The sequence below is a fragment of the Salvelinus fontinalis genome, chromosome 33 (genome assembly GCF_029448725.1).
Source record: "Salvelinus fontinalis isolate EN_2023a chromosome 33, ASM2944872v1, whole genome shotgun sequence".
Classification (NCBI taxonomy): Eukaryota; Metazoa; Chordata; class Actinopteri; order Salmoniformes; family Salmonidae; genus Salvelinus; species Salvelinus fontinalis.
The window spans coordinates 47,242,855-47,254,138 of NC_074697.1; the positions used below are offsets into that span (position 1 = coordinate 47,242,855).

General features: G+C 45.5%; 1 pseudogene; it reads left to right on the forward strand.

Moving 5' to 3' along the window:
* The first annotated feature begins 903 nt into the window (after nt 1-903).
* LOC129832418 (Na(+)/H(+) exchange regulatory cofactor NHE-RF3-like) lies at nt 904-4,302 on the forward strand (annotated as a pseudogene).
* The last annotated feature ends 6,982 nt before the right edge of the window (nt 4,303-11,284 follow it).

The window sequence follows — 11,284 nt, forward strand, 5'->3', positions numbered from 1 at the left end:
CTGCTACCATTCCTGAGCAAGCTCTGTACTGGTGGTGCCCCGATCCCACAGCTGAATCAACTTTAGTAGATGGTCCTGGCGCTTGCTGGACTTTCTTGGGCGCCCTGAAGCCTTCTTCACAACAATTGAACTGCTGTCCTTGAAGTTCTTGATGATCCGATAAATGGTTGATTTAGGTGCAATCTTACTGGCAGCAATATCCTTGCCTGTGAAGCACTTTTTGTGCAAAGCAATGATGACGGCATGTGTTTCCTTGCAGGTAACCATGACTGACAGAGGAAGAACAATGATTCCAAGCACCACCCTCCTTTTGAAGCTTCCAGTCTGTTATTTGAACTCAATCAGCATGACAGAGTGATCTCCAGCCTTGTCCTCGTCAACACTCACACCTGTGTTAAGGAGAGAGTCACTGACATGATGTCAGCTGGTTCTTTTGTGGCAGGGCTGAAATGCAGTGGAAATCTTTTTGGGGGATTCAGTTCATTTGCATGGCAAAGAGGGACTTTGCAATTAATTGCAATTCATCTGATCACTCTTCATAACATTCTGGAGTATATGCAAATTGCCATCATACAAACTGAGGCAGCAGACTTTGTGAAAATTTATATTTTTGTCATTATCAAAACTTTTGGCCACAACTATATGGGGTAATGTAAGTAGGCCAGTGACATTTTTTTATTTATTTAATCCATTTTAAATTTAGGCTGTAACACAACAAAATGTGGAAAAAGTCAAGGGGTGTGAGTACTTTCTGAAGGCACTGCATCTCAGTTGAAGATGAGTAACCTGGATGTTTGGATCAAGGACATACAGGTAATTCCTGGAATCATTACTGCAGAGAAAATAAACTTGAGTGATTTTTGTCACTATCTTTTTTCTGTCATTCTAGGTCTTGAGGATGCAATGGAATTTCCACGGTAAGAGGAGTGATCATAGTTTTTTTGTTTTGATGGCTACAAATTGGACTAGAGACAACGTGCATAATACAAAATAGAACATTAGCGAATTTGTCATTATTGCACATTTTGGGCATCCTTAATGCCACTTCATGTTTCAACTTTGACTTTTTCATTAACCTCACTCGAAGACTCACCTTCAATCCGAAAGAGGGGATCGACAATCCAGCTTTAGTCATCTCGGAGGACCCTGGTAAGGTTTGAGAACGAACAGATCCAAAATGATCCATCATTTTCCAATGCATGGAAGATGGTCTGATTAACATTACTTCATCAATCATATAATCAAGATAAGACTGACTTCTTTAGGTGTCCATGCACAATGCCCATCCTATGTCAATGGCAGTGTTTTGTCTTGCCCTCCAGAGCCAGACCCGAGTCCGGTACCCCACCTGTGCCAGATAAAGTGCAAGGAGGGCCAGAGTTTTGGCTTCCATCTGCGTATGGAGAGGAGCTGCCGGGGCTATGTTGTCCTCCAGCTGGATCCGTGGAGTCCTGCAGAGCTCAGTGGGCTCAAGGACGGGGACCGTGTGCTGGAGGTCAATGAGGACTTTGTCGACGACATGGAGTTCCCCAGGGGGAGAACCAGACATCCCGTTATGAAAGTGGAATCATTGTGCACACGTTTCTTAAAAGCTTTGGCACACAGATTTGAGTTCTGTTAGTAATGTGGGTCTAATACATCACGTGGGGCAGAACCAGACTTTAAGAGACCTGAGCGAACCTCTTCTCTAACAAGGTCTCCAACGGTGTCCTCTGCTTCGCTTTCATTTGAAAATGACCCACATTTTTCAAAATGTACAATATGTGGCTTCAATGTGAAAGACTAGCGTCCTGTCCAGGTGGTGTACATGCTCATCAAGCTGCCCTGCGCTACGTAAACAGGCTCCTGCCCTATGGGCTGTTCTGGCTCGGACAAGGTGTTCTACCTGGAATCAAAAAGGATTCTTCAAAGCGTTGTCGGTAGTGTATATTGTGTTATAATTTCATATTTTTCTTATTTGATAATTTTTTTCATACTTTTTAACTCTGCTTTGTTGAGAAAGAGCTCATAAGTAAGCATTTCACGGGAAAGTCTGCACCTTTTGTATTCGGCGCATGTGACAAATAACATTTGATTTGATTACCGTCGAGAGGATCTCAGTGAAGGTGTTTGATTGTGTCTGTTTGTATCTCTCCAGGTCAGAAGGGTCGATATATGTTGAGCACAGTAAGTGAGGGCCCTGCAGAGGGTAGGGGTGCGTAGTGGAGATAGACGGGTGTAGATCAACGGTGCCATGGTATCAACGCTCACCCATTCAGCTATCAGTAAAATGGTAAGCATACAGGCCCTCCTTCTCAGAACTGCTCTTGGCAGATGTGTGTGTCTCTGTATGCGTCGTAGTATGTCTGTGTGTGTGCACGAGCAAGCATGTTCCTCACTTCTCCCTCACGTTTAGCTATTTGTACTGCTCAGGCGAAGAAATGTAGCATCTATGTGACCGTCCTAGTCATCAACAGAGAAAGTGAAGCGAGCTACATCCGGCGAAAACTACCCATCTTGCCTATCATGGCTGGCTCTCACAATCTGCCACACACAGATGGATACGGCTTCCTATTACGACAAGAGAGGTGGTCACCAGGGGGTCGTAATGGTGAGAATGATGCACACATCAGGTGATCATGTTTAAAAAAAAAAAAAAAATGTAACTTCCATTTGTTGCATGCATGACCATGTTACAAGCACCTACTATGACCACCGTATAATTTCTTATTGTCATATCTGAATGGTAGTCATATCTGAAATAACAGTCCTTTTAAGTCAGTGGATAATGTGCTGCATAGACAGACATACTCTACACGCTACAAACCTTGTAATAGGACATTCGAAAGACTCATACATGCTTATAACAAATAATAAGCATTATACCTGCTGGCTGATCTACATGTGTTGCTGTCGATTCCAGCTCACCTACTCTGTGAGGTGGAGGTGGGGAGTCCAGCAGAAAAGGCTGGTATGCAGGATGGAGACTTGCTGCTGGCAGTCAATGGGCATCCTTCGGAGTCCATGGATCATGAGAATATTGTCAGGAAAGTGAGGAAGAGTGGCAAGCGGGTTAGCCTCACCACCATACACGGAAGAGACTTCTACACGCAGGTGTGTAAGCGGACGGAGGCCATGTGCAGTCTGGAGAATAGGAGTTAAGCGAGTTCTGGTGTTAGAATATTGATTGTTTAGGAATTGTGTCAACTAAAAATACCTTCCCGGTCAAAAACACTGTCTATTCTGTTTCCTACCGCAGTTGGGTCTATCTCCCCTGCTATTCCATGAGGACAGTCTGCCAAAAGGAGAGGGGACGAGGAAGACACTGTCCCCTTGCACTGAGATTCAGGATGGGCTGAGTAAAAATGAGCATGGCTCACTTCCTTGTCCAAGACTCTGTGTCCTCGAGAGAGAAGAAGTCAGGCTTTGGGTTTAATCTGGGTTGTGTTCAACATGAGCCAGGAACTTTCATATGGTAGGTATTCCTTCGAACATCAACAACATAACACCCTGGTCATCTATCTCTCTCTCTCTCATTTATTTGTTGTAATCTCTATCATTATGTTTCCTGACATAAACAGGCAATTTGAAAAATTCCCAATCAAAGTTGTAGTAATGAGTAACAGCTTTCATCAATCAAAAGTTCCCGATATTGATCTGCTGTGTTTTCCACAAGCATCGTTATAATGACCGAGGGCAGGTGTTAAGATGTTTTCTATGAGAAATGAGTGGCACGGTTATGACTGCAGTTCTCTTTTGTCCTGCAGGTGGTGGTAAAGGGCTTAGGACGTAGGGCTGGACTGAGGGAAGGGGATGTAGTTGTGGAGGTGAATGGCCAGAATGTGGAGAATGAGTACCTTGAGGACGTTGTGACGCTAATAAAGAAGAGCGCGACGTCTTTGAAATGACTGGTTGTGGAGAGGTCAGAGTATGAGAGACTCAAACAGAGTGGGCTTCCAATCACTCCTGGGGTCATACTCCGCAGAACTCAAATGAGGAACACTCACATGTACTCATGCACATAGACACACGAAGACAGATACAAATATTAATACAGAAACTACAGATCAATAATACTTAATAATCGAATGCGTTGCAGGTTTTAGAGAAAACAAATGATGCTTTCTTGAGATGGAATGCTGAGAAGTGACCAAAGTCATTATGAAGACAACATCTCACCTAACAGAGGAGGACCTGGCACTAGCACAGCATCAACCGTGCTTCTACACCTGCATTGCTTGCTGTTTGGGGTTTTAGGCTGGGTTTCTGTACAGCACTTTGAGATATCAGCTGATGTAAGAAGGGCTATATAAATACATTTGATTTGATCAACAACAACATAGCTGCAATCATTCATTCATGTGCCAATGATAACACTGCAAAACAACACATGATGAAATAAATGAAGCTGTTCCCTCTACTTCTGAATGCAACCTGAAAGAGAAGGGCTGAACTAGATGTCTATATTTTGACCAGACCCATAGGGCTCTGGTCAAAAGTATTGCACTCCATAGGGAAAAGGGTGCCATTTGGGGCATAGCCATGGTGAGTCTGAGGATTTAATCCCTTCTCTACACATCTCCCACGTCTTATTTTCGAGGACTATTACCGATAGAGCTATGCTAAGGACCTGCTTCTTGCGAAATGGGATTTGCAGAGTAGATTGCACACCGTTTAAATGATTGATATCACTTGTGTGTGAGAAAGGGATAATGAAGTTTAGGTTTATTCTAAGGTGAAAATAAGATGGGAAAAACAATAGTGGGGCTCAGTTGAGAATCTATGATCATTATTGTATGTGATGATTCAAGGAGGTGTACAAAGTTTAAAGATCTATCATTAAGTACTTGACATACAGCCATACAATTCCATAAAACTAGCTCAATGTACAGTACACTACATGACCAAAAGTATGTGGACACCACTTCAAATGAGTGGATTTGGCTATTTCAGCCACATCCGGTGCTGACAGGTGTACACAATCGAGCACACCGCCATGCAATCTCCATAGACAAACATTGGAAGTAGAATGGCCCATACTGAAGAGTTTAGTGACTTTCAATGTGGCACTGTCATAGGATGCCACCTTTCCAAGAAGTCAGTTCGTAACATTTCTGCCCAGCAATGTGACATCGAGTGAAAAGCCTTCCCAGAAGAGTGGAGGCTTTTATAGCAGCAAAGGGGGGACCAACTCCATATTAATGCCCATGATTTTGGAATGAGATGTTTGACGAGCAGGTGTCCATATACTTTTGGTCATGTTGCGTATATAAGAAAATTAACACGATGAAGAGAAACATATTCATGAAAACATTTCACTTTGAACAACTACACCATCTAGTGACCGTTTCAAATCCTGAATAATGGAAATGGGTGGACATGTGCCTTTTTTTGTAGCGTTCAGTGTTACATTGAACATACTGTACACATTGCACTGTATACAACTTCTGCTACTATAGTGGCCCTTAGTCTGTGGAAAAGTTGCATAAAACTGCTATTCAACGCATAGAGCTGGCCATGCGCCTTCAGTGAGTTGCCGATGAACATAACTGAAGGTAAGTTGTAATGTAGTAAAGACAAAGTAATGACACATGGAAACAGAAATAATGTCAATGCCAGTTTTTATTTGACGCTACTTTGAAATACCTATTTTCCAGAGGGAAAAAGAAAAAAACCAACACAAACTAATTTAAGCCAATGTTGGAGAAACTGAAAAAGGAACTTCCCTGATCGTGTTTAGAAACAATTTCCTGTCCAAATAAGATAATTAGTAGAATCAGGTGTGGTAGAATGCAGCTTGAACAAGAACTCACACTTTTTTGTGTGTGTATTTTTTACCCCTTTTTTTCTCCCCAATTGGTAGTTACAGTCTCGTCTCATCGCTGCAACTCCCGTACGGACTCGGGAGAGGCGAAGGTCAAGAGCCGTGGTCCTCCGAAACACAACCCAACAAAGCAGCACTGCTTCTTGACACAATGCCCACTTAACCCGGAAGCCAGCCAGCCGCACCAATGTGTCGGAGGAAACGCCGTGCACCTGGCCCCCTTGGTTAGCGCGCACTGGGCCCGGCCCGCCACAGGAGTCGCTAGTGCGCGATGGGACAAGGACATCCCTGCCGGCCAAACCCTCCCTAACCCGGACGACGCTGGGCCAATTGTGCGTCTCCCGGTCGCGGCTGGCTGCGACAGGGCCTGGACTCTAACCCAGAATCTCTAGTGGCACAGCTAGCACTGCCTTAGACCACTGTGCCACTCGGGAGGTTACAAGAACTCACCCCTGATACAAAATACTAACAAATCCCAAACTGCTGGGAAACACCCATAAGAAGATGAGTCTTTAAGTACAAAACAATTATTGGATTTATGCTGATGATCCACTCTATAAGGGCCGCCAAAAGAGCAGCAACGCTCCTCTGGGTGTAAATTCTGTGGATTTGGAAACTAGAAGTGCTCCTGAGTAGAATGCGCCACTCTTTTCCTGTGACACAATGTGCAGGTAATTTTGTATCGTGCAATAAATTATAGGAATACACACACGCACAGGGCCGGCGCTAGAACGAATCAGTTGACGGGCCTTTGATTTCCACCATAGGCAGGCTGGTTTTTCACAGGACCTCCTATGTGTGCCCGCGCATGCGCGTTCAAGTTCTAAAATGTATGTTATTGTCACTCCTGCTCCCTCCGGCTCTCGATGTTGGCGGTCTACTAACTAGTGGTCCTGGCAAACCACATTGCGCACCTCGCAACCATCATTGCGCACACCCGCCCCTCATCGTTAAGCACACCTGGACTTCATCACCACACTGATTACGCTCCCTTCATATAGCCCTCTGTAGCCTCAGTCATCAGGCAGTATTGGTTTCGATTACATTCAGTAAGCGTCTCCTGTTTTGTATTTTCGTCTTTATTATTATTAAACCTTCTGCACCTGCTTCCTGAATCTGTGTATACATTACAGAATACTGCCTCAGAAATTATGGAAGCAGCAGACGATTACACCATCTTCCAGACGGTCGAGGAACAGGGTCATCTACTCCACCAACACCACGACCAGCTGGCTCTACTGGGTACGACCATGAAGGAGGTCCTCCACGTTCTTCACACCACCAGCGAGGTTCTCCATACCTCTGACGGAGGGTCTCCTACCACGGGTCGTCACAGTGAGCCAGTCCCCCAGCCATCCGCCCAACTCAGCGATGCACGACTGTCCCTTCTGGAGAAGTATGATGGCACTCCATCGGAATGCCGTGGCTTCCTCCTCCAGTGGATGGAATGAGCTGGCGCTCCGCACTCTATTCCACAGTGGACTGCGTGAGAAGGTACAGACGGCGTTGGGATGACAATATATCCTTGGATGCTCTCATCGCGATGGCCATCTGTCTGGATAACTTTCGTCGGGAGCGCCGGTGTCCACCTCGCCACTCACCTCCCTCCTTTGGCTGTTCTGAGGCAGAGTCTGAACCCATGGAGTTAGGGGCCACACACATCTCGGCGGCAGAATGGCCTAGCCGTAGACAGCTGTCCCTATTGCGGCCGGGCAGGGGAACCAGCTTCAATGGTGTCCGGTGCGTCCTAACCTGGGGTCCACTAGAGCAGAGGGACGGCCTTGTGACCTTCCGTCTACCAGGGTAGGCGTAAGTATTCCATTATCATCGTTTTCCGACAAACTCTTTTTGGTTCCCATTTCGCTGGCTCTCCCTCAAGTGTTTTCTCTACAGTTCTAGTGGACTCCGGTGCCGCAGGGAACTTTTTTGACCAGGCCCTCGCCTCCTCCCTGAACCTAACTGCATACCCGCTCTCCTCTCCCTGTCCAAGCCCTGGATATGCGACCATTGGGATCCGGCACAATTACGCACATCACAGCACCACTTACCCTCACTGTGGGACCCAAGCACCAGCCTTCCCTTCGTTATCACCGCACCCATACACAGTCCTCCTTGGACTCTTGTGCCTCCAACTTCATAACCCCACCATCTCCTGGTCAAAGATGAGAATCACCGCCTGGTGACCAGGATGCAGGAGAACCTGCCTTTCCACACCCTGTGGTTCCATGTCGGTAGAGGGTCCTGTGAGTGTCCTCCCTTATCATTGGTCCTGTGTTTTGGGACGAAGATGTGGACATCTGCCAGGCTCTTGAGAGGGAACCCGCACCTGCCCTCCAGAGCGCATCTATGTCCTTACGGGGGTGAGAGATCGGTTGTTGACCTGGGCACACACATCCCTTACCACTGAACACCCAGGTATCACCCGCACCATCCAATCCCTCTCTGCTAAATACTGGTGGCCCACCTTGGCGCAGGACGTCGCCCATTATGTAAACTCATGTTTGGTATGTACTCAATCCAAATCTCCCCGGCACGCCCCAGCAGGGAAACTACTTCCTGTGCCTCAGCAGCCTTGGTCACATCTGTTCATTTACCACTATTCTGGTTGTTGACCGACTCTCTAAAGCCTGCTGTTTTATCCCTCTCTCTGGTCTACCTACCGCTCTCCAGGTCATTGAGGCACTATTCCAGCAGGTCTTCCGTGCCTATGGCCTTCCGGAGGACATTGTTTCTGACAGTGGTACCCAATTCACGTTGCGGGTCTGGAAAGCCTTTATGGAGAAGCTGGGGGGCCACGGTCAGCCTCACATCCGGGTACCGGCCTCAGTCTAACAGGCAGGTGGAGAGGACCAACCAGGAGCTGGGGAGGTTCCTAAGGTGTCCGCCCTCTGAAGGATCAGCGGACCGCCACCGCATTGAGGCTCCCGTGTTCCATTCTGGTGATCACGTCTGGCTCGCCACCAGGAACCCCCCGCTCTTCCTGCCCTGCCAGAAGCTGAACCCCCAGTTTGTGGGACCCTTGAGGGTCAATGAAGTAACCTATCGTTTAGAACTCCCCACCAACTACCGGATCTCACCCTCCTTTCATGTTTCCCTCCTCAGGCCGGTGGTTCCTGATCCCCTCATCCGGGTTTCTCAATCATTGTCATGTGTTTAATCATAAAAAAATCTGAAAATAATACAAAGTTAAAATTCAACCAAGGCTAGAGCACCAGCCTCTGCCATATGAACACATTGCCATGCTATGTTGTCTTAGGTCTCTTTTTATGTTGTGTTATCTCTTGTCCTTTTATTTTTAATCCCTGTCCCCGCAGGAGGCCTTTTGGTAGGCCGTCATTGTAAATAAGAATTTGTTCTTAACTGACTAGTTAAATAAAAATGTATACACTGTGGCCTAGTGGAGCTAAAGGAGTGAGTGCATAGAACTCCCAGAGATCATACCTATAGGCCAATGCATCAGTAGGCCTATAACTTCCATGTCAACTAAGTAAAATGCATAGGGCTAAAGCTGATGGATCCAGCCTGAAGCTGTCCCTAGCGAACTTGCAACACTGGATCAACTAGCCCATTTCAGGCACTGCGCGTTTCCCACACCAGTGAGCACAGGACAGACAGCTGTTTTAAATGTTTCCACTGGATATATGGGATCATCAGATCATGATATTTTGCTCTTTCACACTGAGACTTGGTGATTATCAATGCTGGGAGTGTTGGAAATATTTTTCAAATACTGAGGAACTGTCATTTTTCAATGGCTGTTTAAAAAACCGGCTTGACTTTCAGTGAGGTGAAGAAACATTACTGAAGCTCAGTTTATGGCGAGTTAAGACAATCAGAAATCAGACATTGGTATTTGTGCACTTTCTGATGTTTGCATACAGCAGGCCAGGAAGGCCTACTTCTATGTATGCTCAGGCACAGGAGCGCTCTCAAAGTTATCAGGGCAGAGAAACCAGACACATGCTCATATGGAGCTTCCAAACAAAAGACAATTAACAAATTGGAGAAAAAAAACTCGTCATGGTTTATGAAATACACCAAAACTTGTTTCTCGCAAGTGTAGCAGGTTGTGAACTCCGCAAACAACTTTCACTGAGAATGAAAACGGTAAATGGCTAATTAATACATGCATTAATAGAAATGAATGTAACCAAATGATGGGTGATTAATGGTACATTTACTAGGCCTACTGGTATACATACTGTATGTAATGTGAAATTGATAACATTTTACGATCAAAGGGCAAACAATTGGCGGGAGACTCGTGAGCTAGGGCAAACAATTGGCGGGAGACTCGTGAGACATTCTATATCTTCGCCACACCTCCCCGTCTTCTTGTTGCAACGTTTCAAATTATACTCAAGACACATTACCTGCACACATATTTTAGAGGCTTTTCACTAACAGCTGCAACCCAATCAGCCCGACGTATTGCAATGCACGCTACTCAAATAGGCATAGGCCTACGCCATAAAAAAAAATAGCTACTGATCCTCTGTGACTAAGTCATGCAGGAGTAATTATATAATTTTGTCAAAACATCAATTTACTTTAGGGGAAGACCGCATTCTTATCAGTGCACTGTGCACCCGCTAACTTTCCTTTCAAATTCGCAAGAGGCTGAAACGAGAGATCTGTAATGACAAGATGCTTATGTCTCCATCCTAACAATAGCTGTAGTTTTCCCAAAGGTGGGAAGGCAGGCGACAAGTTTAGGTCTGTATATTATGCCCATTGGGAGTATTCTGGACAGATTTTGGCGAGACTGAGCTCTCTCGCTTCGCCTCTTCCTCGTTGCTAAAACTCTCTTACCGTAGAAAGCAGCCGATGAGCAAAACAGCGCCCTTCTTCTTCTTAAGAGGTTTAACGGTGGTTGGCATCCAATTTGTTGCATTACCGCCACCCTCTAGACTGGAGTACAACTCCTTTATTCTTTGCTTGAAAAATAAAAACGTACTAAATAAAATACCCTACCATCTAACACTACATTCACTAATTTCAAAATTATATACAATAAAATTAACACCACCCTAACTCCACGAATTAAATGTATTTATTCCTACCTCATGCCATCATCCTGAAAGGATGGGACATAACCACTTATTTTATTAAACACACCCTGTAACTCTTCTGATGTCAAGTCTCACACACCCAACTACCTCTGCCACCACAACCTCAATTTTCTGAGAATCCTGATCCATCCCTGCAGTACAGTTGATAACCATTGCTATAAATGCTAAAAATCCAATCTTACTGAAACTTATATCACTTTTTGGCCTATCCCTCTGTACTGGTATATCTCTACTACTCTCAGCACTCCCACTCCTCCCCCTTTAACCCATCTTCCTCCACTGCCTCAGCATATGATAACTTCTGTACTAATCTAACCCTGGAAACCTCAACCTGCCTCTCTCACACGGGACATGTCTGATCCCCAGTCCCCTGGGCACCCCTACAATTAACACATTCCACTATTTTCCC